The sequence below is a fragment of the Choloepus didactylus genome, chromosome 8, assembly GCF_015220235.1.
Source record: "Choloepus didactylus isolate mChoDid1 chromosome 8, mChoDid1.pri, whole genome shotgun sequence".
NCBI lineage: Eukaryota > Metazoa > Chordata > Mammalia > Pilosa > Megalonychidae > Choloepus > Choloepus didactylus.
Window position 1 is genome coordinate 90,424,655 of NC_051314.1, and position 27,950 is coordinate 90,452,604.

Genomic DNA, 27,950 nt, shown 5'->3' on the forward strand with positions numbered 1-27,950 from the left:
AGCCCTCCTAAACAATCCTATATATTTACTCACTCTATGAATACTTGCATAGTATCCTCTTATAGGGATATGCCATAATTTAATTCAATCTTTCCCTATTGCTTGGCATACAGAGTGGTTACAGTTTTTGCCACCATAGGTCCTTGTACAATTGTGTATTTTTTTTTAAGTTCGATATGTTAATTTAAGAAAAATCTAATAGTTCACAAGCAATCCAAACAGGTGCCAGGAGTTCACTCCAAACAATTAGCCACAATTGTTGCAGAAGTTTGGGCTCCGCAGAATCAATTTGGCCAGTGATTCCTGCGATGCTCTGTCAGCTGCAAATGGACGGCAGCAGCTGCCTGCACAAGTGACAATAAAGAGGCAGCTTCCGGAGCTCAGGTGTTCCATCTCGGAGAGCTACTCCGCTGGATTCCTTCACCATCTCAATCACAGCTTGTGATTCTAGGACATGTTCTGTGTTGAACGAATTCCAATGTTTTTTGTTTTTAAGGCAAGGAGAATCGAAATCCTGGCTGCTCACGTGAAGAGGGCATGGCTCATGCTGGGGTTGGCGAGGTCGTCCAATTGGAAGCGGAGTCTGCTGGAGTCAGCAAAATCTGCAATCGCCTTTTCCCCTACAGCGCGCATGTGTTTGAGGAGTGCAAGGTGTTCCCGGTCACAGTCTTCAGACTGAAAATGGAGGTTCCGGGTAACATGAGCCAGGGGTGACGGGCCTTGTAGTGGTATATTGTTGAGGATAAAATCCCCAAAGTGAGATTGGTAGGACAAAAGATCTGTATTTATTTAATTTTAATGAAATTACCAAAGTACTTTTGAAACTATTAGAGTAATCCAAACTTCCACAAATAATATATATTTGTTCCTTTTTCTGCATCCTTACCAGAAATGGATACTGTGACAGTTTTAAAGTTTTGCCAAGTGATGACCAAAAAAGGGGGGTGGGGGGGGGGATAGGGTGGGGGAAATCTCCTTTTTATTCTAATTTGGATTTCCAACTAGTAATGACACCATTTCTTCATATGTATATTGGCCATTTTCCTTTCCTTTCCTACAAAATGCCTATTCATCTTCTTTGACTATTGGTCAATAGGATTGTTAGTCTTTTTCTTATCAATTAGTATAATAGAGACAAAAGAACACTGTTGATTGTATGTGTTGCAAAATATTTTCCCCAGTCTCTCATGTTTGTTTTGGGACTTTGTGATATTTTTTACATCTATTTATTTTGCATTTTAATACAGTCAAGCATGTCTGTATTTTCTTTATGGTTTTCTAGTCTTTATAAAGAAATCTTTCCTTAGTATCATATAATAGAAATATCCTCCTAAAATTTCATGTTTATTATTTTATTTATAATATTTAAGATCTTCAATCCACATAAAATAATTTGTGTATGTATATGAGCAGAATTATAACTTCTTGTAGATGGATGGATAATTCAGTCAGCACCATTTATTAAATAAACCATCCTTTCCCCACTGAATATCACATTTACTATATTTACTAAGTTCTCAAATATGTTTAAATCAAGCTCTGAGCTTTCTATTCTTCCTATCAATTTGTCTAGTCCTGTGCCTAAAACAGTCTATATTAAGTCATTTACATTATGTTTTAAATAACTGGTAAGGTAAGCCCTTCTTAACACTTAATCTTCCATCTTAATGCTAAAATAATTTTGCCCAGGTTTTAAAAGTTTGTTGGAATTCAAGTCAGAATAGCACTACATTGATCTTCTTTATTTGGGGAAAGTGGACATTTTTCTGATATTGAGTCTTCCTCCCACCCGGAATATACTGGTGTATCTCAATTTGTGTAGATCTTAATTTGTTTCCTTCAGAGAGATTTTACGATATTTCTTATAGGTCCTATACCTTCCTTTAAAAATGTATTCCTAAGAATTTTGTAGTTTTGTCACGATTTTAAATTGAATACTTTTTTTCCATCCCTTCTCTGATTATTGGCAGACTCCAGATTCTTTATTTCCTCATGCCAGGTAGAAGAAAGACTTCATTTCCAGCATTGTCAAGTTATCACCAACATTCTTTTTTTCTTTTTAGATTTGCCATTATTCTTGTTTTGAAATTTTGCAGTAAGTTTGAAAAGCTACTTCTGTTTTATATCCATTATAACTCATCAGATTTTCTGTTGCCAGAAAGGTTAATATGGTGCTTAGTTTTCAGCTGTGAACTCAAAAGCTTCTTTACAAATAGTTATGAGAAGAAACTCCATGTATGTGGTATTTGAAGTGGGATGCAGGATTACTTTACATTCACACCGTGTGGTTGAAAAGATCAGTAATGTGACCAGCACCTGCCACCTTGACTTAGAGCACCCTCCGATTAAAGCACCATGACCTGGTTGCAGCATGAACAGGTGGGGAGGTAGGGAGATCCGGCATGAGGAAGCCACCAGCTGCAAGGCTGACTCTGAAGGTGTGGGGAGGTGGAGGAGGCCCAGAGAGAGTTTCGCACTGCCTCAGTCATGATTTAGTCAACTGTCGAAGCTGGAGAGTCTAAGGGAAACTGCAGCAGGAAATCAGAAGTGATTCTCAGGTCAGGATGACCTTAGGGATTGGCCAGGAAACTTCTCCAAAGACAGTGGGGGCAATCAACTGAGCTGGACTTCAGGTAGGTCTCCAGTCCTAAGAAGGACCAGAGCACTAACTTAAGAACCAGTGCTGATGCAAAAAGCCAGTGCCACCAATAGAGACAACACAAGTGCTTATCTGTCATATCTGATGACACTAAGTGGTGGTCTGGGAGTAACCCTTAAGCTCTGCAGTCACCATTCTGTTGCTAGATCTGAGTCTGACCTCTTAGTTCCTTTACCTCTCCTCCTTCAATTTTTGCATTTTTGCCCTCTCTCAGACCCTTGATGTCCACTCTTCCCTCCTTTCCCAGCTTCAGTTCCACAGGCAATCATTATGATCATCGCTACCATATTTACTTGATTCCCTCTTTTCCCTCTGACTTCACTGTGCTCATTTGGTAAAAGCACAACTCTGGTCCAGCTGGATAGTTTCTGTTTGCTATTCCAGATTCATTCTCCAACCTTCTTCACTCTGCTCTGTGTCCTAGGAAGCTGACTCTTACAGCTGCATCAACAGGGTTCCCAAACCCTTTAAAGACCAGCTGTGCTCAGCCCATGAGAGGTACTGGCAGGAGAGCAGATGGGTGAAATAGAGGTAGGCTGCAGTTAAACAGTGGCTGAGTTATTCTAAGGCCACAGCTCCAGTTACCAAGCCCTTCTCCTACAGCTGCATCTCTCGCAGGATTCTGATAACCACACTTACCTCTCACCCTTTCAGCCTTGGAGTAGTAATGGCTCCCTGCTGCTGCTAGCCCTGCGGTGCTTCCCATCTCTTATTTGTTCCCTTAACATGCTCCACACCTTTGCAAATGGTTCCGTCATTAAAATTTCCTCAATTAAGTCCTCTTGAGGGTACCTTATCTTTCCTCCCTGGGTTAAATCCAATTCTGAGCCTACTTTGTGCCTGCATCTGTGTAGCTAAATGTGACTGCAGGAAAACCACAACCTTGCTGACAAGTTGCACTTTGAATATGTAACCAGGAAACTCAACAAGGCCCTTACAGCCTACAGGCAATCATACATGTATACCAAGTTCTTTCATTCTCCCATTCGAATATTTCACACCTTCTCCTCAAACCTTAAAACCTCACCCTCATCTTCACTATCAACTTATGACTTCACTTCCTTCTACTCTGAGAAAATGGAAGCAATCGGAAGAGAACCTCTCCAAACTCCCGCCATCACAGGTACCTACCATCTAGCATCATTTTGCACACATTCGGCTTCCCTGCCTATTAACATAGATAAACTACCTGTGCTGGAGATAAGGCCATTCTTTGTATTTGTGGACTAGACCCCAACCCCTCTCATCTAATCGAGGATATTGATCAAGCAATTTTTCTTTGTCTCTGCCCTAACATCAATCCTTCTCTCTCTATTGGACCATTTTCATCAGTATACAGGCATGTTTATATTTCTCCCATTTTAAAACAACAATAACAACATCTCTCTTAACTCCTTATCAGCTACATTTCCTTTGCATTTGTGGTAAGACGCCTAGAAAGAAATGTCTATCTATTAACTGTCTTCAGTTGTTTTCCTTCTGTTCCATTTAAACCCACTCTAATTAGGTTTTACTCCCACCACTCCACTAAAACTGGTTTGTCAGGGTTACCAATGGCACCCATGTTGCTAGTTATAATGGTCAGTCCTCAGTCCTTGACCTGTCAGCAGCTTATGATGCACTTGATCGCTCCCTCTTCTTTAATGCTCCTGCCGCACACCACATTCTCCTGGTTTTCATCCTCCTTCATTGGTTGCTTCTTCTCAGTTTCTTTTGCTTTTTGCTCTCTTAACTCATCCTCTGAATGCTGGAGTGCCCAGGGGCTCAGACTTTGACTGTCTTCTTTATCTGCATCTTATAACCTCAAGCAGCCCTGTGCCATTAAATAAAATCTATATGCTGATGACTCCTACATTTATATGTCTCTTGAACTCCAGGCTCATACACTCAACCGCCTACTCAACCTGGGTATCTGACAACATTTGGAAAGCAAACCTCTTGATTCCCCATGTTCCCCAAAACTTTCTCTGTCCACAGCCTTCCCTATCTCAGTTGATGTCAATTCCAACTCTTTGAGTCACTCAGAATAAAAAAAAGTTGTAATTATTCTTGATTTTCCCCACCACTACCTCTGATTTCATCTCCTAGTCTATTCCTTGTTCAATCTGCTCCAGCTACATTGACCTCCTGGCTGTTCCTTGAATATACAAGGTACACCCCTGCATTAAGATCTTTGCTCTAGTTCGTCCTTTTGGCTCAAATGCTCTTCCCCCAAACATCCTCTTGGCTAACTCCCTCCCTTCCTTTAAGCCTTTGTTCAGTTCTCACTTTCTCAAAAGGGCTTACCCTGACCATCCTATGTAATGCCATAACTTACATGCACACATTCCCTGCTTTACTTTTCCATTTTCCCATAGCACTTGCCACCTTAATTATATTTATTTTTATTGTCTGACTCCCCTGCTAGAAAGTAAGCTCTACAAAGAAAGGGATCTTTCTGTTTTGTTCACTGTTTTAGTTTCTTAATTGCTAAAGTAGATACCATGCAATGGGTTGGCTTAAATGATGGAAATTTATTGGCTTAGGGTTTTGAGTCTAGGAGAGGTCCAAATCAAGGTGTCATCAAGGCAATGCTTTCTTCCTGAAGACTGGCATTCTGGGGCTGGCTGCTGGCGATCCTTAGTCTTGGCTTTTCTGTCACATGACAATAAACATAGCACCCTCCCCCTTCTCTTCCAGGTTCTGTTGATTTTCACCTTCTGGCTACTCCCTCTGTGTTTCTCTGAATCTGTCTGAATTTCATTCTGCTTACAAAGGACTCCAGTAATAGGATTAAGACCCATCCCGATTGAGTCTTAACTCAAGTAACCTCATCAAAAGGACCTACTTACAATGGGTTCCCACCCACAAGAATGGATTAAGTATAAGGACATGTTTTTCCAGGGTGCATAGCTCCAAACCACCACATTCACTGATATAGTCCTAGTACTTAGCACAGTGCATGGCACTAAGTAAGCACTCAAATATCTGTAGTTGAATGAATGGTAACTGGCTTAATATTAAACCCTACTAGTTTGGCAGTGGAATCTAAGCCTGTTTGCATCATTCTTGTCTCAGACAAAATGAGATCAGAAACTGGGCCGGGACAGAGCTTGTAGGTGGGGCCTACATTGACAGACCCAGAATAAGAGGGTATAGGAAAGGTAGAGGCAGGTGCAAGGACAGGGAGAAAACCTAGCAGCTTCCACCAACCCTGGAGCAGTGTAAGTCTCAGCTAACAGAATACTTGTCAATGCTAGTTTTAGTTTGGAGTGTTCTACATCGTCCAGATGTGAAGAAAATAAAAAGGGCCAAGGTTTCATTCATGTACATAATTAAAGAAAGCCTTTGCTAATGAAGAAATAAACATCTCAGCATATAATTGTGGAATACATTTGTGAGTCCAGAAATTATAGCGGTGTCTGTGTGCATATGTGTAGAGTGTTGTTTCTTGCTCTCCACCTTGTGCCAACTGACTTCAGTTTATATAATCCAAAGAGAGTGAGACAATACACAGACCAAAGATGGGTTTCAAAAGATGCAGACCAAAGATGGGTTCCAAAGATTCTCTATTCAGGTTTGTCTGCCCAATTTTTCATGAGGTTTCTCTCCCTGAAGAAATCAAACTACTACACTAACATCTACAGACATTAATCTGTTCTAATATAGCTCAATGTTTTTCAAAGTATGGTCTGTGGATTACCTGAATCAGAATACTTGGGTGTCTCTTAAAAATGTAGATTCCTGGGTTCTCCCTAAACCTGTTAAATCATGCGGTGGAGCCCAGGAATATGCATACTGTACAAGTTCCCTGGACCAGTCTGGTACATTCTAAAGTTTGAGAACCAGGGTTACAGATGAGCAGACTTGCTTTGCCCTAGCTTGTTTATGCTATTTCATCCTTTGTGTCTCATCCTTTTTATTTCACATTTTAAAAGTATTAAAAGACTTTTTTTCTGAAAATAATCCATGTTTGAGATTAATTGGGAAGTTATAGATGAAATGTACATGATTTAACAATTCCTGTGACCCGTTTATTCTGCGTTACCTACTTTTAGGTGGGGGGTAGAGAGCACCAATCCATGTCCTGACCAGGTATATGAATTGCCCCTTTCTCCCAGTTAGGCCTTCTTGAGCTTTTAAACTCCCTTGTCCCCAACTCCAGACCAATAATTCCTTCGAATTTAAGGACTGTCTCCTGGAGAAAGCAAACAGTTTCATACCTAAAATAGGAATGTAGCAGAATTTGAGGCTAAAATAGCCCCTTCAAATATCAGTTAGTCTAAGACCAATTTTCCCTAGGCAGCTCTCATTTGTAACATCATCCATTGTTTAGAACAATGCATTCGTCCCTGTGGTCCTCCTTGGCTAGGATTCCATCGCAGGCCAGTCTGGGGCTGGGCAGCAGGTACAAGGTCATACGTGTCTGAGAAGGTTTCCCAAAAGGTTATAATTCAAATTAGATTGATTTTAGCAAATAATAGGAGGATCTTAAGACCTTCCAAAATATTTCTTAGAGGGAAATTTAATAGAGGATATTTAGCTAATAAAATTCTTATCCTTCCAACTTCCCTCTAAAATAAAATGAATCTGTTTTCATCAAAAGGGCCTTCAAGGCCATCTCTCTTTGCCCAGTTCACCTCTTACCATTTCAGCTGAAGATAATTCATTCAGCAGATACTGGGATAATTCCAAAGGAGCCCTTCTTTGATGGTGGGTTACCTCACTTTCCAGATGACACCCCAACTACCCTTGACAAGCAAGTAGAATCCTAAAACCCTTTAAGAGAACAGGAAACTTGCAACATGCCCTGTCTCTTCAGAACCTAATTGATTTTAGAAAGAAGAAATCTCTTTATCGTCACTTTAGGAGGGTATGCTGAAATGTTTGTCATTTTGAAACTCCTATTTATCTTGTATTGTTAAATTTTAGTTTTGAGTTCTCAAAATGATACGGTGAAAATGACTACTGTTCTAATTTCCCCAACTTTGGGAAGAAAATACTTTGTAAACTATTAAATTTAGGACTTCATAACACTATTTGCTACAGAGAGGAATTTGGTAAGGAGGGTCCATTTTATACGGCCAAGTGGGTGAAGGGAAGCATTAATTGACAAATGAGGGCATCCCACGAAGCAGTTTCACCAAATGCTGGTGCTACAGCCCTGCCTCCTAGCAAAGCCTTAGAAGGAGCTGGGCATTAGGTGAGAAACACAACTTACATCTGCCCAAGATGGAATCCAACATGCCCTGCCTTTCAGTGAACTGGCTTGGGCCTCCCTTTCAGAGAGTGACTGAAAGTGACTGGGGTAGCAGCACAGCTCCATTCTTGGGGTAGAGAAGTGGCCTGTCAGGCTGCCACCACCAGGTGAGTGTTTGGGAAGGGGCTGTCCTTTTTGAAGCAAGTTGGAGTCCTAGGCCTAGCAGAGGTCCCTGCATTCAGCTCTACAAGCACAGAATTCTGGGTTTGATCTGTAGTGAACTAGACGGTTATGTGTGTGTGTGTGTGTGTGTGTGTGTGTGTGTGAGAGAGAGAGTGTGTGTGAATGTGTTTGTAATGACTGTTCTTCTCCACCAGGATTCTCTATACAACCCAGGGGAAAATGGCATGCCTAGAAGAAAGTATAAAGAGATGGGAATGTGGCTTGGAACTCAAACTGACCACGTCCGGAATCCTCCTTCTGCTACTTGCAAGCTAAGTAACTTTGGGCTGGTTTCCTTAATCTTTTTCAGTCTCCGTTTTCTCAACTATAAAATAGGAATAATACTAGCCATCCCACTGAGTGAGTGTGAGGGATAAATGAGATAGCTTATTGTAAATTGCTTTAGTGTGGTGTCTGTCACAAGGTAAGTCTTCATGAAGATCACCCAATCTCACTATGGTGATTGTGTCTGCAGGTCCGTGTGCAAAGTTTCCTTTGAGCTCATGGCAGAAACTGGTGAGAAAACTCTACTCACCAAGTACAAAATCACTGTTTAGACCAGAGTTGGCGCCGGTATGAAAGCTAAAAGAATTTTGTACTTAGAGACTTCAAATGCAATCCTAGCTCTTCTGAATTCCCACAGGGGCGCCTCAAGGTAGAGTTGTCACAGAGAGTTTGTGAATAGACTCTTGTATAAAAGCCCAACACACTGCATGCTTTTAAAAGGAGTTGTTTTCACAAGGGTAATTACCAGAGACTGATGCAGTCAAGAGTGAAAGCCGGGTAGTCTCGTCGGGAAAGCGTGCCCACAGCAGAGCCACTTGGCAGAGGGTGGAGAACTTAATGCTGTGACATCAGATTTGTGTGGCCACAGAGCTACAGAAGGAGGACCAACAGGGTGAAAAATCATCAGTGCAAACTAATGCCAGTGGAAGTTTAAGAACGCCAGGCTTCAGGAAGGATAAAAAATCACATATGCTGTGGGACAGCTGATTTCTTCAGTGACTGAGGTCATTGCCAGATTCAGTCATCTTCCATAGTAATATATTACCTCTATTAATTTGCAGATTCTGGGGTGAGATGATATGAAAAGTGCTAGATGCTGTGCAAATGGCCACTATCCGTAACTAGAAATTATGTATATTGTAATTAGTTTGCTGCCACCAAAACTGCAAGCCTTGACACGTCAATCTTGTTCTTCATGGCATTAGATGCTTGAGCAGCTTTATTTGGTTTTATTTATTATTTTTTTTAACTGTCTTTGATTGTGGCCCAGTAAACCTTGGAGAGAAGCTGTTCCTTGCCTGCCACTCACTCCCGTCCTGCTCCATTTAGCCTGTTAAACAAGTTGTTGAGCAGTAGGAGCAGAAATGTTGCAACTTAACTTACCTTCAGTTAACCTTTTCTTAACAGGGCAGTTAGTTTGCATATTTCCAGTCCTGACAAAAGAGAAATGTGATTTTGGCACTCAGGAACATGTCATAGAAGATTGTGGTTCATTTATCTGATTCTGGCTTCCTAGTTACACGCACATGACCGAAGGAACAGGCTCACCTGGCTATATGTACTCCTCTTCATACTTCATACTTCATCTTTCTTGCTTCTTCAGCAAGCAGAGATTTAAAATAATCAGCTCAAATACAAAAACAGTGTGGATGCTTAAACATTACGGCATCTCACCTCAAAGTTATTCAGATCTGTGATTGAAACGATAGTCACAAGTAACTATTTTTGTGGTTTTAATTGCACAAATGTCTTTTATTTGAGTGAATAGTGAACTGAAGCAAGATATTATTGGTAAGGCATTCCAAATAATTGGTTACACAAACATATTTAAAATGGAGAGCTTTTGTTCATCGTTGTATTCCCACATAGTTAGGCAGGCTCTAAATGTTTGAATTGCATTAGCTGATTGAAAAGTTACAGAATATGCAGACTTCAGGAACAGTGGCTCCCAAACAGCTGTGTGGGTCCAGTACTGATACAGTGTCTACTTTTCATTTGTTGGGGGGAAAAATTAGAAAATTCAGGACACTGTAATGAGTTTTTTCATGTATTTAAAATTATTCCATTTAAAGGGATGACCTTTATTCTCAGATTCTAGAATTTCCTGTCTATGACCATACTTCTTTTTGTTTAATTGTACTGGTTCATGAAATCTAAGTTTTGGGAACCACTGCCGGTATGCCTAGAAATATGAGAGCCCGTCAGCTGAGAACTGGCTCTGCTCACTGTATTAGTGTTGTGCAGGCCACAGAAAAGCTGTCAGCTTTCAATAGTAATCTGGCTGATTGAGCTGAAAATAGCCCCAGATGCTGTCCAGTCTCTTGCCCTTCTCCTGGTCTCAATCCGTTTGATTTCTCCCCAAGTCTTGACCATCACTAGGAGCCTCCATTTTAAAATATGGGAAATCTTGGGTCAAATTCACCCTTTATTTCAACCCAGGAAGAGTGAGTGAGTGCTGGATAAACCATGCTGAGCCCTGGATGGGAGAATGACCCCTGAAGAATGAAAATGGAGTACAACAAATATTCCTACCTTTTTTAAAAACAACAATGATCACATACACAAGAAATCCATGGGCGGGTAGCACCATTTCAATTCAGTTGGGCTGTTTCACACTAGTGAAGAAAATATTTTGGCAAAGAATTATCTTAACCAAGAAGTAAAAGCACAGAATTCCCTTCTTAGCTAAGCCTACTTGTTATAACCTAGGTAAAAGTGCCTCAGAAGGAAATCTATATATGTACCTTGCATTTTGTGATTATCGCTACACATTTGCCCTCTTAGCTTTTTAAGCCCCCAAGTGAGTACATGTAACTACAGTACTTCTGGGTAATGTTCTCTAAAGAAAGGAAGAACATGAGAATTCTCTGAGCAGGGGAACCTGGCGGAGATTTTGGCTGGGACTCCAGCCCCTGTGGATTTCAGATCCTTTGAAGTGTTTACTGTTGTAGCTAGTTTTTCATTACTGAGGGGAGAAAAACAAACTACAGAGTCCTCTCTTTATAGAAGATATTTTCAGATTCAGATTTCAGACAACTCCAAGTTGTCCACAGTGTGGACAAGATACAATAAAACTGTCACTTGGATCAAGTTCTAGGAAAAAGTTAATATGACTTTAGAGCCCTATATACCCTGTGTCACTAGCTACTCTTTACTCCCCATAACCAATTATTCTCTCTGGTTAAGTGGGAACCTTCACAGTGATTTTCTTGGCTAGGTGTGAATAGATTCTAAGCATTAGGTGGTAGCAATGTAACCATATTCATTTTCTGATTTTGTTGGTTGCATTGTGGTTATATAAGAGAATACCCGTATTTGTAGAAATTATTCTCTATAAAGTACTTGCAGGTAATGGGGCATCATGTTGACAGCTTAAGCCCAGTGGTTCAGAGGGAAAAAGTTATTTGTATTATTCTTGCCAAAAACAAAATAAAACCTATTAAACATGTAATGTTTGAGTAGATGACTGGTTAAAGAACACCGTAATTGATTAATGACATCTGTTATGGGTACAGGATGTTAGTACCCATGAAGTACATTTCTGACATAGCCAATGGGCATGGTGACAACCCTGTTGGATGCCAGCCCAACTGCCATTTCCTCCTGTCATTCTTTCTTGCTAACAAAACCCCAATTTTATTGAGATGGACTCCTTCCCGCCTCCAGGAGGTGAATTTGTATTGGTCTAAGCCAATCATGGTTTAGAAATGGTCATGTGATATAATTCAGCCTAGTGATCCCTTATCCATGAAAGCAGATCTGCTGGGAACAGGGAGTGGGGACGTTGGGGAAATATTTGCCTCACTAGTAACAAGAGACCCCCAGAGTGAAATGGCTCTTCTTCTTCTGTTTGTTGTGGTCGTGTCTGAACGTGAGAGAATAAATTTTCCTTATTGTTTAAATATATATATGTATTAATATCTTTGATTTAGAATCATGGTTCTAGATTTGAAAGTGGCTTCAGAGGTCATCTAAATTCTGTCCAATCCTTTTTTTTTCCCCCTTATAAGGAAGAGCTTAGACTAGTGATGTGCCATGCCCAGGGTCAAAAGTTAGTAGTTGACAGTATTTTAGAAATCAAATTTCTGGATTCCTTTCTGAAGCCACTGTGCTAATTTCTAAAAAAAAGAAAATAGTTTTAAAAATTTCAGGACATTTTCACTGAGGAAATGGGGCAGGGGTAGTGGCAGGTGCGTCCAGTTTCCTGATAGCGACATTTTCATGCAGTGAGAGATTCATTCGCTCGTTTTAACATGGCGTTTACCCCACCAGAGACAGCCCCTGCCCAGATGCACAGAACTGCTCTAGACCTTTCACAAGAACTATCTGCCTCTTGTCTATTTAAGTAAATATATAATGGTATTTTTCCTGTATGCATCCACAGATATTCAGAGGGGCACATACCAATATCCAGGCATTATTTCATATGGGAAATTTTGTAGAAAACAATACATTTTCTTCTCTTAGGAATGACCTTGGGGAATAAAAATATGTAAGCATTTATCTTTTTTTCTTTAAGACTTTCACATCAAGGAGGCCAAACCAAAAAAGAAAAAAACAACAACAGCAACAAAATGTTATCTAAAATAAAAGCAGAGCTATTGTGATTATATATTGTACGGCTGTAACAGTGTGCTGTCTTTGTTTAAATTTGAATAGCATTGCCATTTTAACCACCTTAGTGATGGTCTTGTCTTGAAATTTGTACCTTTTCCACTGCTTCATAAAAGCAGTACTATGTTTTGCAAAGATCAGGGCATTCTCTGGACATTTTGCTTTTCATATACAGAAATAAACTGTAAATAACTTTTACATTGCTGCTCACTGTAAATAAATATACCACTATCTTTTTGCCAAATACATTGCTGATTAATCACTATAGATTAAAATAATCCCAAATTGAAAGACAATAGCTTTTTAAATGAATAGAAGTTGTATCCATATTGCATTGTTGTACTAATGAATTATTTTGCAAATAAAAGGGCAATTTTAATAATTTACCTCTTCAAAAAAATGATTTATAGAAGATTTTCCTCCATGAAAACAGCACCACCATCTGGAGTCCTACAGTTTGTGCAATGAAATAATTCAATTAAGAGGCTTTCATTTGTTTTGTTTTAGTTTGTTGAAAAGGAATTTGTCTCTTCCTGAGAGGTTTTACAGGGTAAACATAATGCAGAAATAGCATTTTTTTATCAAGTTAAAAATGGCAATACTTCTCCTACCCCACAAGAGAGTCATGTAGTTTGTGTCCTAAGAAATCAACTGATTTTAATGGTATCAGAATCCCACATGATTTCTTTTATAGGTCATGTTATTATAAAATAAAACATTTCTACAGGGATTAATTTATAAGCCCTTCCTGACTGTGCATTTTGCCTTCAATAGAAAAAATATTTTTTTCTTACTCTGATGTTAAATAAGTTTGATGTTCCCATTTCCAATTTTAAAGAGTAGAAATTAATCAGGATACACAATAAAAAAAATTAGTACCAGTCCTCCAAAAATTGAGAGATTTGTAAAAGAATTTTAAGTACTATACAAATGTGCAGAATTATTGTCATTATTATGTAAATCCACAGAACCCTTAAATAGCATGACATATATAGGTATATACACATGTGGATCAAATACAGCTCCATATAATAGTTTTGCTCAACAGTATACAAAGTTATGCAAACTTTAAGTTCCTCAAAAATGAGAACACTGTATAATGTTTGTTTAAATCCCTGCTAGTCTCATGAATGGAACAAAGCAATTTATTAAAGAGTCAAAAATCACATCCAACACACTAAACAATCACTTTCTTGTATTGTTGTATTAGTGTGTTTTAATGAATGGCTTTATTGCCATTGTTTCTCATAAATCAGCCTTAAAACTGAACACTCCAGGGTTCCATTCAGTTGCCAGAATCAGTTTCATCCTGCACTGCCCATGTGCATCCTCTAAAGTGGAGCCAAGAAAAATAGTGTTTCCTAGAAAACAAAGGCAAAGATTCTCCAGCTTTCAAATGAGCACTCAGGGTAAACCCGCTTCAGTCTTTTTATATCTATTTCTGATGTCACACTTGCATTTCACTTCTCCTGTCTGGAATACGTTACCAGCTCATTTGATAACCTTTTCTCCTTGACCAGTGTTTTCTAATGATACCTAATCTGGTGGCTAACACTTATTGAGCACTTACAGTGTGCCAGACTTGTTACAATCCATTCTTGTTACAATCCTATGAAGTAGGCACTATTCTGTCCCCCAGTTTTATAGATGAGGAAGCCAAGGCCCAGAGAAGTAAAGTAACTTTTCCCTGGGTCACACAGCTAGTAAGAGGTATGTCATGGATTCCAACAAAGGAAGTCTGGTTCTCATGCCCTAATTTTACCCTCTCTAAAGCTGCTTCTCAGCTAGCATACGATGGCAGGGCTACCAGTGGCCTTTGGCTATCATTTTACATTTTATTATTGTTTTAAGCTAAGTTTATCTTTTTTTTCCTCAAATCTTTGGAATAAATGTTAAATCAATTTATAAGCCTATATTCCTGTATTTATAAGTATTTATCTAAACATGTTTAATTTCTCTCCATTCAAAAGTCATTCATTATTCAGTAAGTATTTATTGAAGGTCCACTATGTAATTTCTAAATACTATCTAACTTTAGACATCTATAGCTCCATTAGGCATTATGTATCAAAATTTATCATGCGCATACACTTTGAAGCAATTCCACAGCTACAATTTTATTTTGCATATATTCTTCCATATGTCCTTAAAGACAAATATACAAGGATGTTTATTTCATCACTGTTTATAAAAGAATAGGCTAGAAACAAACTAAATGCCCACCCATAGGAGACTGGTTAAATCAATATGGCACATCCTTAGAATGGAATACTATACAGTCATTAAATAGAATAAGTTAGATCTATATGTGTTGCTATGGAACCAGGTTCAAAATATATGAATTGAAAAAAGCAAGGTGCACAAGAGATACTAAGAATATTCCTATTTGTGTGAAACAAAAAGTACACACACACACAAATCTGTACAAAATGCCTTTGGAGGGAGTCCTAGGAGTCTGGATTAGGAGACAAACATATTTCATTGCATATTCTTTTATCTAATATGAATGCTTACTGTATTCATGTATTATTTTTTCAATTAAAATAGAACCTAACAATAGAGAAAATAAGAGTTTATGCTTCTATGAGCAGAGCACTGCGTTTGCAACAAATAAACTTAATTCCCTGTTACTGCCACCAAGGAAATTGGCATCTGATAGAGAACATATGTCATGTGTACACACGACCTTCCTGCCAAGTTTAAGTCAAAGGAGGGAAAGCATATCTCTCCAGGATAAGTAGAGAAGGTATAGGGAGAAAGCAGCATTGAAACTGGACCTTGGGGTGTCTCATCAAGAGGCAGTAGAGCATCAGGTCTAGGACATGAATTCTGGAGCTGGACTGCCTTCATTCCAGTCTGGCTCTAGCAATGATTAGCTCCATCACTCAGGCAAGTTACTTAGTTTCCTCATTAATAAATTGGTGATAAGAGTAGGGTCCACTTCATAATGCAGTGGTAAAGTTTAAATGAGTTCATACACTTAAAGTACTTGGAGCAGTGCCTGGATCACAATTCACTGTATAAATGTTTGCTGATACAATTCAACTGAACAGGGAACAGGTAAGTTATTTTTAAAATGGATTATGGTAACCAACTAAAATTGGGAGAAAAATTAAGTTAGAACCCTATTTCATCCAGTATCCAAAAATGATTGTCAAGCCAATCAAAGATTTAAATATTAAACAATAAAATGATAAAGCTATAAAAGAAAATGCAGGTGAATTAATTTTAATCCAAAGGGTGAAGACCCTTTTCTGAATATGGCCCCCAAAGCCAAAACCCTAAAAAGGTGATAGATTGAGCACATAAAATTGAGAACTTCTTTAAGACAAGAAAACCATCATAATCAAAGTTCAAAGGAAACAATGAGGAAATATTTGTCCTCACTAGTGATCAGAGAAATGCAAATGAAGAATAATGGCAATACTCTATGTTGCAGCAAGTGGCAAGACAGGCACATGTCTACAATGTTGAGGGGAGCAGAAATTGGAAAACATTTTCTGGAGAGAAATTTGGTGTTATTTTTCTAAAACCTTAAAAGATATGCATCTTTTGGCCTAGTCATTCCACTATTAGGAATTTATCTTAGGGAAATAATCAGACAAGTGCAGAATCCAAGATAAGTCTTTATACTAGTGAAAAATTAGAAGCAACATTTAAGACCATCAATAGGAAATTGGTCTTATAACTTACGATACATCCAGACAAGGAATACAATTAATTATGACAATGCAGATGTGTATTTATTAGCATGGCAAGATGCCCAGACTTATGTCAAATGAAAAAAAAAAATCAGGTTGCAAAATAGTATAATTAACATGATTTCTGTTTGGTAAAAATATTTGTGGGTGTGGGCACAGAAAAAAGCCTGAAAGAATATATATTGGTAGAATGCTAACTCTATTAATAATCAGATAATAAGACTCCAGGTGATTTTCACTTTCTTCTTTGTACCTTTCTGCATTGTATGCATTTTTTTACAATGATTGAATAGTACTTTTATAGCAATTTTGAAAACACACAAAATGCTACTTCCTTTGGGAGAATAAAAAAAGAAGTCTGTCTTCTCTCACCTTGAGAGGTGAGGATGACATACCCCCCCCCCCCTCACCCTGCCATGTGGGTCTGTCAGTGATGTGTGTAGGTATTTGGTGGCAGAAGGGGGAATGCAGCACTAGGGAAATATCCATTTTTATTATGAATTTAAATATTTACAATGAGGGCTAATTTAAAAATAACTCTCCTCAGGACTTTTTATTTCCACTAGCATTCAGCAGAAGAGCATTTATAATTTCCTTAATCATCAGGTTTTTTTAAAGGTTGCTGACTGTAACAATGATATTTTTGAACAGTACCCTAAATAGGCTCATGAACTACACCATACAAGGTAAGTCTCTCCTTCAAAGACTTAGCCTCTGCACTCAACAAACACTTATTAAGCCTTGACTCTATGCCAGATAGAGGGTTCTTAGTATAGGAAAAATGATCTCAACCCTTAAAGGGTTTATTTTCTAGCAAAGGGCGGACAGACCAGTAAACCAATAACAAGAAACTCTGATAGGTGCTAAGTTAAAGGTAACGAATCATAAGGGTACAATAAGTCCAACTGGGAAGCAGGTAAGAAAAAGCTTCTTAATAGGGTAACCCTTGAGCTGGGCCTGGAGAGAGAAAAATATTTGTATGCAGTATATTTGTATTTTAATGGCAAATGTAAGTAGCATCCCAAGGCATGAAAAAAGAAAGTCAGACGAAACTATACAACGTGGGAGTGCTCAAAGAAGAGTTGTTTTTAACTTCAAAAGCGGTATGTCTTCATTGTGACAAATTAAGCAATGCAAAGCCTTCACTATCTCCCCCATCTCCATTCCCACTTCCTTTAGATAAATGAGTTAGCAGCCTGGTATGTGTACTTCCACATTCCCTCCATCAAACATATGAACACACTTTTTTGTTTGCTTCCTGTTTGTTTGCTTTACTTTGGCAAATATGGAATCATAGTGTTAAAAATTATTTAACAATCTACACAAGGATATCTCTTTTGGTCAATGAATATAGATATGATACATCTTTTAAAATAACTGCATAATATTTTATCCCCTGGAATACATTCAATCACGCCCTGGTTGTTGGATATTGAGCTTATTTTCATTTCTTTCCTCCTTTTCCCATCCCCCAATATAAACAATGTCTTAATGACAACCCTTTTGTATATACCCTAACTTGTGCTTTTTGGGGTATTGGATCGAATTTTTCTATGTGTTTGCAGAGTCAAAGACTTTAATTTCAATAAGTATATCCAGCTCTTTTTCAAAACTTTCTAGTAATTCATACACTCACCAACAATGCCTGAGGGCCCACGTTTCAGTCAGATTTATTTGTTAATATCTACCTCTCTCTTTAGACAGTGAACTCCTTAAGAGCTCCTCTGGCATTAAATGCCATCACTTTTTAAAGGTTTTGCCAATCTGGTGGGTGAAAAATGGTACCTGGTTACTTGGAAAATTGAATAACTTTTCTAATGTATATTGGCCATTTAGAATTCCTCTTCTGCGAATTTTCTGTTCATATCCTCTGCTATTTTTCCTATTAGATTTTAAATTTTCTCTCTTAACATTTTGTAGAAGCCCTTTGTCTCTCATATGTAATACAAATATTTTTACCTAGTTTTGATTTTTTAAAATTTGTTTCATTTTCATATAGTCAAATATCTTCTTTTTCTTTATGACATCTGAGTTTCACTTGAGTATTTATTTATTAGTTTATTTAAGATTGTAGCCTTTCAATCTGTCTAGAATTTGTATATGATGTGAGGAAAAGATCTAATTTTGATTTTATTCCAAAGGCATCATTTATTAAACATCCTACCTTTTTCACACTGAATTAGAATGTCACCTTAATCATGAATCTCTGGACCCTCGGTTCTGTTCCAGTGATCTATTTATCTATTCTTATGTCACTACCATACTTTTATTGCTGTGGCTTTTAGGACTATTTCAAAATCTTAAACAGGAAGGCACTGTGGCGAAGGATATGGGCTTTTGAAACTGAAGGTCTGGATTTTGATCTACTAACTTTGTGATCTTGGGCCAGTTACTGAAATGTCCTCATCTTATAGAAATGGGGAATAATAGCAGTTGCCTGACGGGCCTGTGGCGAGGATTAGAAGTATAATGCACATGGCATGTTCAGAACAGAGCCTGGCACACAGTAGGTGGCCACTAAATGTTAGCAGTGATCCTGAAAACAACTGGTAAGGCTCATTGCCATTTACCACACTTCTTATGCATGATTTTCTTGCTTCTTCTCTGGTTTTTATTTTTCCCAAATGAACTTAAAATAATTCTGCCCAGTTCCCCCACAAAATTCTTGGAATTCTTCTTCATGTACTCATAGACTATGTATCTGCAAGAGATTACAACAGACTCGTAACTGTGGTTTCCTCTCTGGAGGGAAATGTGTTGGAATGAGAGGGGGAGGCTTACTTCACACAGCTGAATTTTTTTAACATGTACATATATTGCTTAAAAAAAATAGAAACATCTTCCAAGTTTTGTTTTTTATGATTCCTTAATATTCTGATTTGAATTGCATTAGCTTCACATATATTCTAGATGGATTCTGTGTCTTTAATAAGAATCTGGGTGCTAGGAAGCATTTGAAGTGTGGCTAGTGTGGCTGAGGAGCAAAAAGCTTCACGAGGAGGGAACATCTGGTAGACGTTGAAGAATGAATGGGTGTTTTTCTGATAGTGCTGAGTGGTGAGGACATTCCAGAGTTTGAGAATGAGAAGACAGGAGACAGGAACAAGCCCTGCCTGTAAGCACAGAGCCGGTGCTGTGTCTGGGGACGGGGAGGAGCAGGGCGAGCCTTGACCACGGGCAGGAGCCAGGGCCAAGTCTGGCATGTGAGGCAGGATGGGATGGGATGGAAAATGAGCTTCCTCCTCTCCCCCAGGGAATTTCAGGTTGGGGAAAAGATGGAACAGAGGAAAAGGGAGATACAGGTAAACTGTTACTCCCTAGGTCAAGCCTTTAAGACAGAGCTAAACTGAAATTTCTGTGAAGACAAGGACCATGCCTCTATTCCCAGTTCCTAAGGCAGTGCATGTACTGCCCCCAACAAGTACTTGATGAATGAATGAATAAATGAATAAATGAATGAATGAATGAAAAGCACATCCAAAACAATAGTAAATGTTTTCAGTAAGAAATTAAAGCAAATGATAATGCTGTGTGTATTACAAAGAAATTAATGATAACATGATACAGAAAAACTTCTTTTGCTGTCCTAATCATAAATATGCAGTAATACCTACAGAATCGACAAATGCATAAAATAAGGGCCTGAGAGCATCAATAAAACTACTATTTTGAAGGAGGTACTAACTCTACCTATAGAATTCTTGCTTGGAAACTAATACTTGAAAATGAGTTATTAAAGGGAACTTAAGACGGCAGCTAGGTGAGACAGGGCAAAAAAACACCTCCATGAAAAATGCTAGATAAAAGCCAAAAAGTGACCCAGAACACCAGTTCCAGCTGTGCACCAGCCGGACAAGGTCTGCTAAATCTACAAGGACCATGAATTTGGTGAAACTAGGAGTCTGCATTCTGAAATGAAGGTCCTGGAAGAGCACGGCTGAGAAGGGGACCCACTCGGAAATCCCAGGGACCCTACGCCAATACCAAGGACTTGTGGGTCAGCAGCAGAGACAATCTGTGGCAAGACTGAAATGAAAGCTTAGACTCTTGCAACAGCCTTAAATCTCCAGGAACACCTGGGAGATTTGATTATTAAAGCTGCCCTCCCTCCCTAACCACCCAGACACACACCCCACATTCAGGGTGGACATCACCAACAACACACCCAAACTTAGTGCACCAATTGAACCCCACAAGAATCAGATCCCCACACACCACAAAGACAAATTCAGGGAGAACTGACTTGAGGGGAATAGGTGACTTGCGGATGCCATCTGCTGGTTAGTTAGAGAAAGTGTATGCCACCAAGTTGTAGATCTGACAAATTAGAGATCGGTATTTTTTATATTCTGAAAGAACCATATCAAGTAAAGCAAATGCCGAGAGGCCAAAAACAACAGAAAATCTTAAAGCATATGATAAAACCAGATGATATGGAGAATCCAAACCCAAACACCCAAATCAAAAGATCAGAAGAGACACAGTACTTGGCACAATTAATCAAAGGACTACGATCAAAGAACAAGAGCATGGCACAGGATATAAAGGACATGAAGAAGAACATGGCACAGGATATAAAGGACATAAAGAAGACCTTAGAAGCATAAAGAAGAAATTGCAAGACTAAATAAAAAAAATAGAAGATCTTATGGATATAAAAGAAACTGTTGGCCAAATTAAAAAGACTCTGGATACTCATAATTCAAGATTAGAGGAAGTTGAACAATGACTCAGCATCCTCGAGGACCACAGAACAGAAAATGAAAAAACAAAAGAAAGAATGGGGAAAAAAATCGAAAAAATTGAAATGGATCTCAGGGATACGATAAATAAAATTAAACATCCAAATTTAAGACTCATTGGTGTCCCAGAAAGGGAAGAGAAAGGTAAGTTCTAGAAAGAGTATTCAAAGAAATTGTTGGGGAAAACTTCCCAAACCTACACAATATAAATACACAAAGCATAAATGCCCAGCAAACTCCAAATAGAATAAATCCAAAAAAACCCACTCCAAGACATATTCTGATCAGACTGTCAGATACTGAAGAGAAGCAAGAAGTTCTGAAAGCAGCAAGAGAAAAGCAATTCACCACATACAAAGGAAACAATGTAAGACCAAGTAGTGGCTACTCAGCAGCCACCATGGCGGTGAGAAGGCAGTGGCATGACGTATTTAAAATTCTGAGAGAGAAAAATTTCCAACCAAGAATACTTCATCTAGCAAAACTGTCCTTCAAATTTGAGGGAGAGCTTAAATTTTTCACAGGCAAACAAAAGCTGAGAGATTTTGCTAACAAAAGACCTTCGCTACTTCAGATACTAAAGGGAGCCCTACCGACAGAGAAACAAAGAAAGGAGAGAGAGATATAGAGAAATTTAACAGAAATATACAGAACATTACATCCCAAATCACCAGGACACACATTCTTCTCTAGTGATCATGGATCTTTTTCCACAATCGACCATAGGTTGGGACATAAAACAAGCCTAAATAAATTTAAAAAAAATTAAATTTATTCAAAGCACATTCTCTGACCACAATGGAACACAAATAGAAGTCAATAACCATCAGAGACTTAGAAAATTCAAAAACACCTGGAGGGTAAAAATGAGGGGGAGATGAAAACATTCCCAGATAATCAAAAGCTGAGGGACTTCATCACCAGTAGAGCAGTCCTATGAGAAATGCTAAAGGGAATTGAGCAGGCTGAAAGGAAGAGACACTAAGCAATTGATTGAAACCACATGAAGAAATAAAGATTTCCAGTAAAGATCACATGGTAAATATAAATACCAATATTACTGTATTTTTTTGTAACTCCACTATTTACTTCCTACAGGATCTAAAATACATAAACTGTAATGACAAATCAGTGGTTTTGGACTCAATGTAAAGTACGTAATTTTTGACAAGAACTACATAAAGGTGGGGGAATGGAGGAGTATAGAAACATAGTTTAGGTGTCCTATTGAAGTTAAGTAGGTATCAAAGAAAAACAAGATTGTTATAGATTTAAGTTGTTAAATTTAAGCCCCACGGTAAACACAAAGAAAGTATCAGAGAATATGACCATAGAGATGAAAAGTAGAGTATGGATTACAAGAAGTGGGGGAAGGGGCAATGGGGAGTTAAGAAATGAGTGTAGGGTTTCTATTTGGGGTGAAGGGAAATTTCTAGTCATGAATGGTGGAAAGGTAATGGCATTGCAACATTCTAAATGTGATTAATCCCACTAACAGGATGCTAGGGAGGGGTTGGAATGGGAAGATTTAGGATATATATACGTTTCCACAATTGAAAAAAAAAAAAAAGAAAAAGATAGTCTAAATAGATAATGACAATTATATGCCAAGGATGATCCTGGATGGAATCTGAGGATGGAGGAGAGGAGGCCCAAAGGGACACAGTTGGGACATAAGGAAAAAAAAAAGGAAATATAGAATGTAAGCTTTGTATCAATGTTGAATTTCTTGAACTTCTTAGCTGTGCTTAACGTGATTGCATAAAAGAATGTTCTTGTTCATGGGAATTGTAGATGTGAATTATATTCTTTGTTCAAGGATGTGTGCAGCCTGCTCTCATATGTTCAGAAGACAGAGCAATAGATGATGGATGATAGACAGGGAGGGAGGGAGGGAGGGAAAGAGAAATGGTGGTGTGACAGCATGTTAAAGTTGGTGGATACGGGTATCGGGGGAGGGAGTTGGGGTATGCTGGAGTTCTGTGTATGGGTTTTGTATTGTTTTTGCAACTGTTCCTGTAAATTTGAATTTATTTCAAAATAAAATTTAAAAAAAAAGATTATATTGAGACCACCTGGAAAATCCACAAAAAAAAAAAAAAAAAAGAAAATGAGTTATTAAAATGTTATGTTACAATAATTGAGATTGGATGAAAGAACAGTAGTGAAGGACTTTAGACAATGATTAAAGATGCAGAACTGGCTTGAGAGAGGTCTGTGGAGAGGCTGCTTGGTGATATATTGTCTCTGCTGCCAGCCTGGAGGTAACAGCTGAGTCAGTGATGCGAAGAGGCTGCTTATTGGGGGGAACAGCTCTGGTCCTGGGAGTCGGGAGACCGGGTCTCCAGTCCTGGCTTGCACACTTTTTAGACAGCCCCTATTCTCAGTTCCCAGCCAGCTCTGAGATTCAGCAATTCTAAATCACGAAAGAAAAGCAGAAGTTTCCACAGGCTGGCTACTTAGGGCTGGAACACCATCCTTTGCTGTCGTTTTAGGAAAGAAATATCCACCTAGTCAGCAAATATTTATCTATCTCATAAGGCAGCATGAACTCTCTAAATGATAGGAAATTAATGAAACATAACCTAACTCTCAAGGAGGTTATAGTTTAGTAGAAAAGAGGAAAATAAGTAAGTAAAGAGAAATAAAATTCAAGGCAGAGAGTGGCAAGCACTTCAAAAAAGACACAAGCAAAATGTTACTGAGCGTCCGAGGGCTGGCGGGCGAGGATCCCAACCCACGCACATCAGCGTGGGAGGCCAGGGCTCTGCAGTCGGAAGTCTGAGGGAGCTCACCTCGCCGCCCTTCCTGCAACTATGCCCACTAAATTTGCAGACAACACTGATGTGCCGATCTGAGTTTATTCCCAGAGCTGCAGTTGCTTTCAGTATAGACAGTTCCCAATCAACAAACAGTTGAACTCCAGAAATTCATTCTTTTGTTCAGTGCTGGGTACTTAAAACCCACACAGGATTCCCTATCGGTGATGAGGTCCCAGACCAGCCAATAAAAGCCAATGTAAGCCATCATATAATAGACTGTAAGACTTCTTTGACATCGTTTAACCCCACGTATTTAATATTATACAAAATGCAAGTCTGAATTTCAAAAACAAGCACACTTAATTTCAGAGTACAAGAGGTTTCCCCAAAAGTGGCCCCTAAAGAAATCTATTGCTAGGTAAAAAAACAACCCTAAAACATGGTGACTCAAAACAACAGCTATTTTGTTATATCTTAACAATTTTGTGGGTCAGAGATTTGGCCAGATTTGAAGGAGAAACTCTCTTCATTTATAGAGGACCTGCTTGAGAACTTCTAATTGAAAATGAGCTTTTAAAATGATATAAACCATAACAAGTAAGATGGGAAGGAAAAGCAATAGTTTCGAGGGACTTTGGATGATGTGTCTGTTTCTGGTGGTGTTGATGGCGCTCACTCGGTGGTCAGATGGAGGGTTTGGAGGACCCAAGAAGACTCTCTCGCATGTCTGAAGGCTGGGCTCTGCTGGGACTGTCCACCGGAGCACCTGCAGGTGGCCACCCCAGCATGGCAGCCGCAGGGTGGTCGGACAACTCCCATGGCCACTCAGGCCTCCAGGAGTGAGTGTTCCAGGGAACAGGGTAGAAGCCACATGGCCTTTTATGACTTAGCCTTGGAAGTCACTCACACCACTTACATTCTACTCTATTGGCTGAGGAGTCACAAAACTCCCCAGATTCAATGGGATGTATGTAAGAGGGTCCAGCTCTCCAATGGAATGCAAGTCAAAGGTCAAGTTTTAAAATTACTAAAGGAATGCATTCCATTGGAGAGTACAGGCATCTATGCCAGAGCACAGGAACTTGCTCATTCTGTGTATTGTAGCTCCTAAATAAAGGGGCCTCTAAAGATGTTTGTAGGAAAAAAGGCAGCTACATCAATCCGGCAGAGGATTTCTGAACATATTACCAACCAATTGTTGGTAATATGTCTTAAAAGAATACCTGGATTCAGATAGATGTTTTTTAAAGTTTTTTTTTTTTTTTAAAGTATGTACTACATCTAAATATAGAGTAACATATGCCTTCAAGTATCCTCGACAATTTGAAAATAACACTACCTAATTTTCAAATAAGAGGTGATTAGGTATTAAAATGACAGAATTAATATTTCACTATTCATGCTTTCTTTGTATTTGGTAAAACACAGGCTGGGTTGTGGGTGTAGGGGTGTGTGTGTGTGTGTGTGTGTGTGTGTGTGTATTTGTGCTTTCTTTTCCTCTGGTACCCTTTTAACTTTGAAAATGAAGGTACACGCCATATGATTGTGGAGAATATCTTTGGAATCTTAGTTCTTTCCTCTTTTCTATTTTGTTACAATTGGTCTATGAAATGATTTAATTCTTGCATTTATCACTGGAGTAAATTCTAAAGTGCTGTTTCTGGACTGGGGAATTGCTTTCATGATTGAATATGTCAGATGTCATATAAGTGAAGCAACATACAGAAGAACATACCAAAGAGGAATTCTATCTTCAAATCCAGGGCAGGGCTGAGTTAGCCTCATTTAAGAATGCCACTGATGCTCCCCTAAACCACCACCGATTTCTACAGGCAATATGTGCATACCAGAACAATGCATCCTCAGCTTTATCTAAGAAGAATTCCAGTTTGAAAGAATTGAGACTCTATGCAACTAGTGGATTCAGTAGGAAGGACCACTGGGCATTCTGGAATGGGAATAGGAAATGAGGATAACAAAACCAAGGGTCTGGTTTGAGAATTAAGGTTTCACTAATAGTCTTACCAAATCTTGATTGTGTAAAGCTCCCAGCAGGTCACAAAGGAACACAAAATGCCTTGTTAAGTCCTTTGTGAGCCCTTGGGAGTTCCCAGTGAGGATCTTGCATACATTGAGAATTAGCTCAGGCCATCATTTGCACTAGCTCCTATGACACTATTTCTTTCAATATTTTTGAGGGACCTTAGATGGAGATCCATGGAGAAGCTATGTTATGGTATATTGTTGCCTCTGCTAGCTTCTGGCAGTCCAAGCCTTGCCAGCACCACTGGCTTCTGTCACTCTAAGCCCTGCATGAGATGCTGATTACTAATCATTGCCTTAACTATTGATGCTAGACTCCTGTATCATGCTCTGACATCTCTGCAATCTCTTGTAAAGAAGGGGACATATTCTGTGCATCTCTGTTGATTGACTTAGAGGGTCCCACCACAGGGCTGCTGGAACTTCTACAATCCTTTCAGTTCCCACACAGAGATCCAAGGATGCTGGAAAAGACTGAATGAGTTCAGGGCCCATCTGCCACAGCATATATGAAACAACTGCCCACCATCCCTCAGTCCTTTTGCTAAGTTCAGCTTATCATACCAGATTCCACCTTCCTGCAATTTGGCTTCTATCATGTCCCCTGGCACACATGATATGTAACCCCCACCACATACACATATCCCATTTATGTTTGAATGTGGCTGTATCCAATTTTAAATGAGTTCAAATTATTCTCCACTCTTTTGTAACTCAATGGAGAAACAGATTCTTGAGGGTAAAAATGTTGCTTTGCTTCATTCTTTAAATTAGCCCAAACTCCATTTCAACCCATGTAGGACAACTACTCTGCCCCTATTATTCCCCCTATTATTACAATACTACTCAGTATTACAGCTTCTACTTTACTCCTCTATCGCCACAGTTAGACTGTGAGCTGCTCCAAGGGAGGAGACTAAGTCAAGTATTTTGGTAACCGTTGTATTCCCAGTAACCAGCATGGTTCTGGGCCCATGGTAGATGTCCATAAAATATTTGTTGAGTAACTGACAAATAGGTATGCAAAATGATGCCGCAGCTCTACAAAATAACAAAGGAGTTTCAATCATTTAAATAACTGGCAACGGTCTGTCTTCAATAATAACTGTTTAAGAATTTCTTCATCAAATGGCAATTTATCTCTTTTAATAAGCGTGTAATAAAAAATGACAGCACTATCAGCTGGAACTCCAAGCATGACCTCTTCAAAACGTACAGTTTCATTAGCCTATTGATCTTTGAACCAGCCATGAAGCGTTAATGTTTTTTACATACAACCAGAGCCTTCCTATAGATGATTTTTTTTTTTGAAGTGAAGAAGACAGAAAGCCTAAGGATGATTATGTTTAAAAGAAGAGGTGTTCAAGGTCTCTGAGGGGAAGCAGAATTCTGGTGTGAAGAGGCATGTATGAATTGTGATTATAAATGAAACAGCAAGCAAATTTAATGCAAGTTACATGCAAACCAGAGTCTACTATTCCTCGCCCAGGTGCTTTTCTATAACAGGACTGCTGCACTGAAAAAACAACAACAACAACAATAATAATCTCTGCCAAAATTGTAATCAGTGACATATATTTCCAGTGGGATTTGAAGAATGAGACAGTCCATAAAATGGAGTCTGTCAAACAAAAGATGACAAAATGCATTGATTTTCCTAGTTGACATGTGGGCTTGAATTTGTGAGCAGGGCAGACGGTTCGCACAGAGGCTGAGGTGTCCTGGTACTGTTCATTTGGTGGCCACTTGTGCAGGACAACAGGCCTCCTCACAGTGATGCACCGGGCACCAAGATGGTAGCGATGACTGCCCTGTCCCTGGCCTCCTGCTGGGCCTGCCAACAATGGTGCCACTTGGTACCAGCCGTGAGGCCCTCGGGCACTGCGGAGGGACCCTTCATCTCCATGGAAGAAACAACAGTCTGCAGATGTCATCAGTCAAGTCACCACCAACCTGAACTGGATTCTGACACAATCTCAGTACCTCCCTCAAATCAGCTCTTCAAGGAGTGTATGCTGCTTA

The 27,950-nt window shown here is 39.0% G+C and overlaps 1 pseudogene; it reads right to left on the reverse strand.

Annotated features, from left to right (window-relative positions):
• Window positions 1-284: 284 nt before the first annotated feature.
• LOC119542839 lies at window positions 285-27,862 on the reverse strand (annotated as a pseudogene).
• Between the last annotated feature and the right edge of the window lie 88 nt (window positions 27,863-27,950).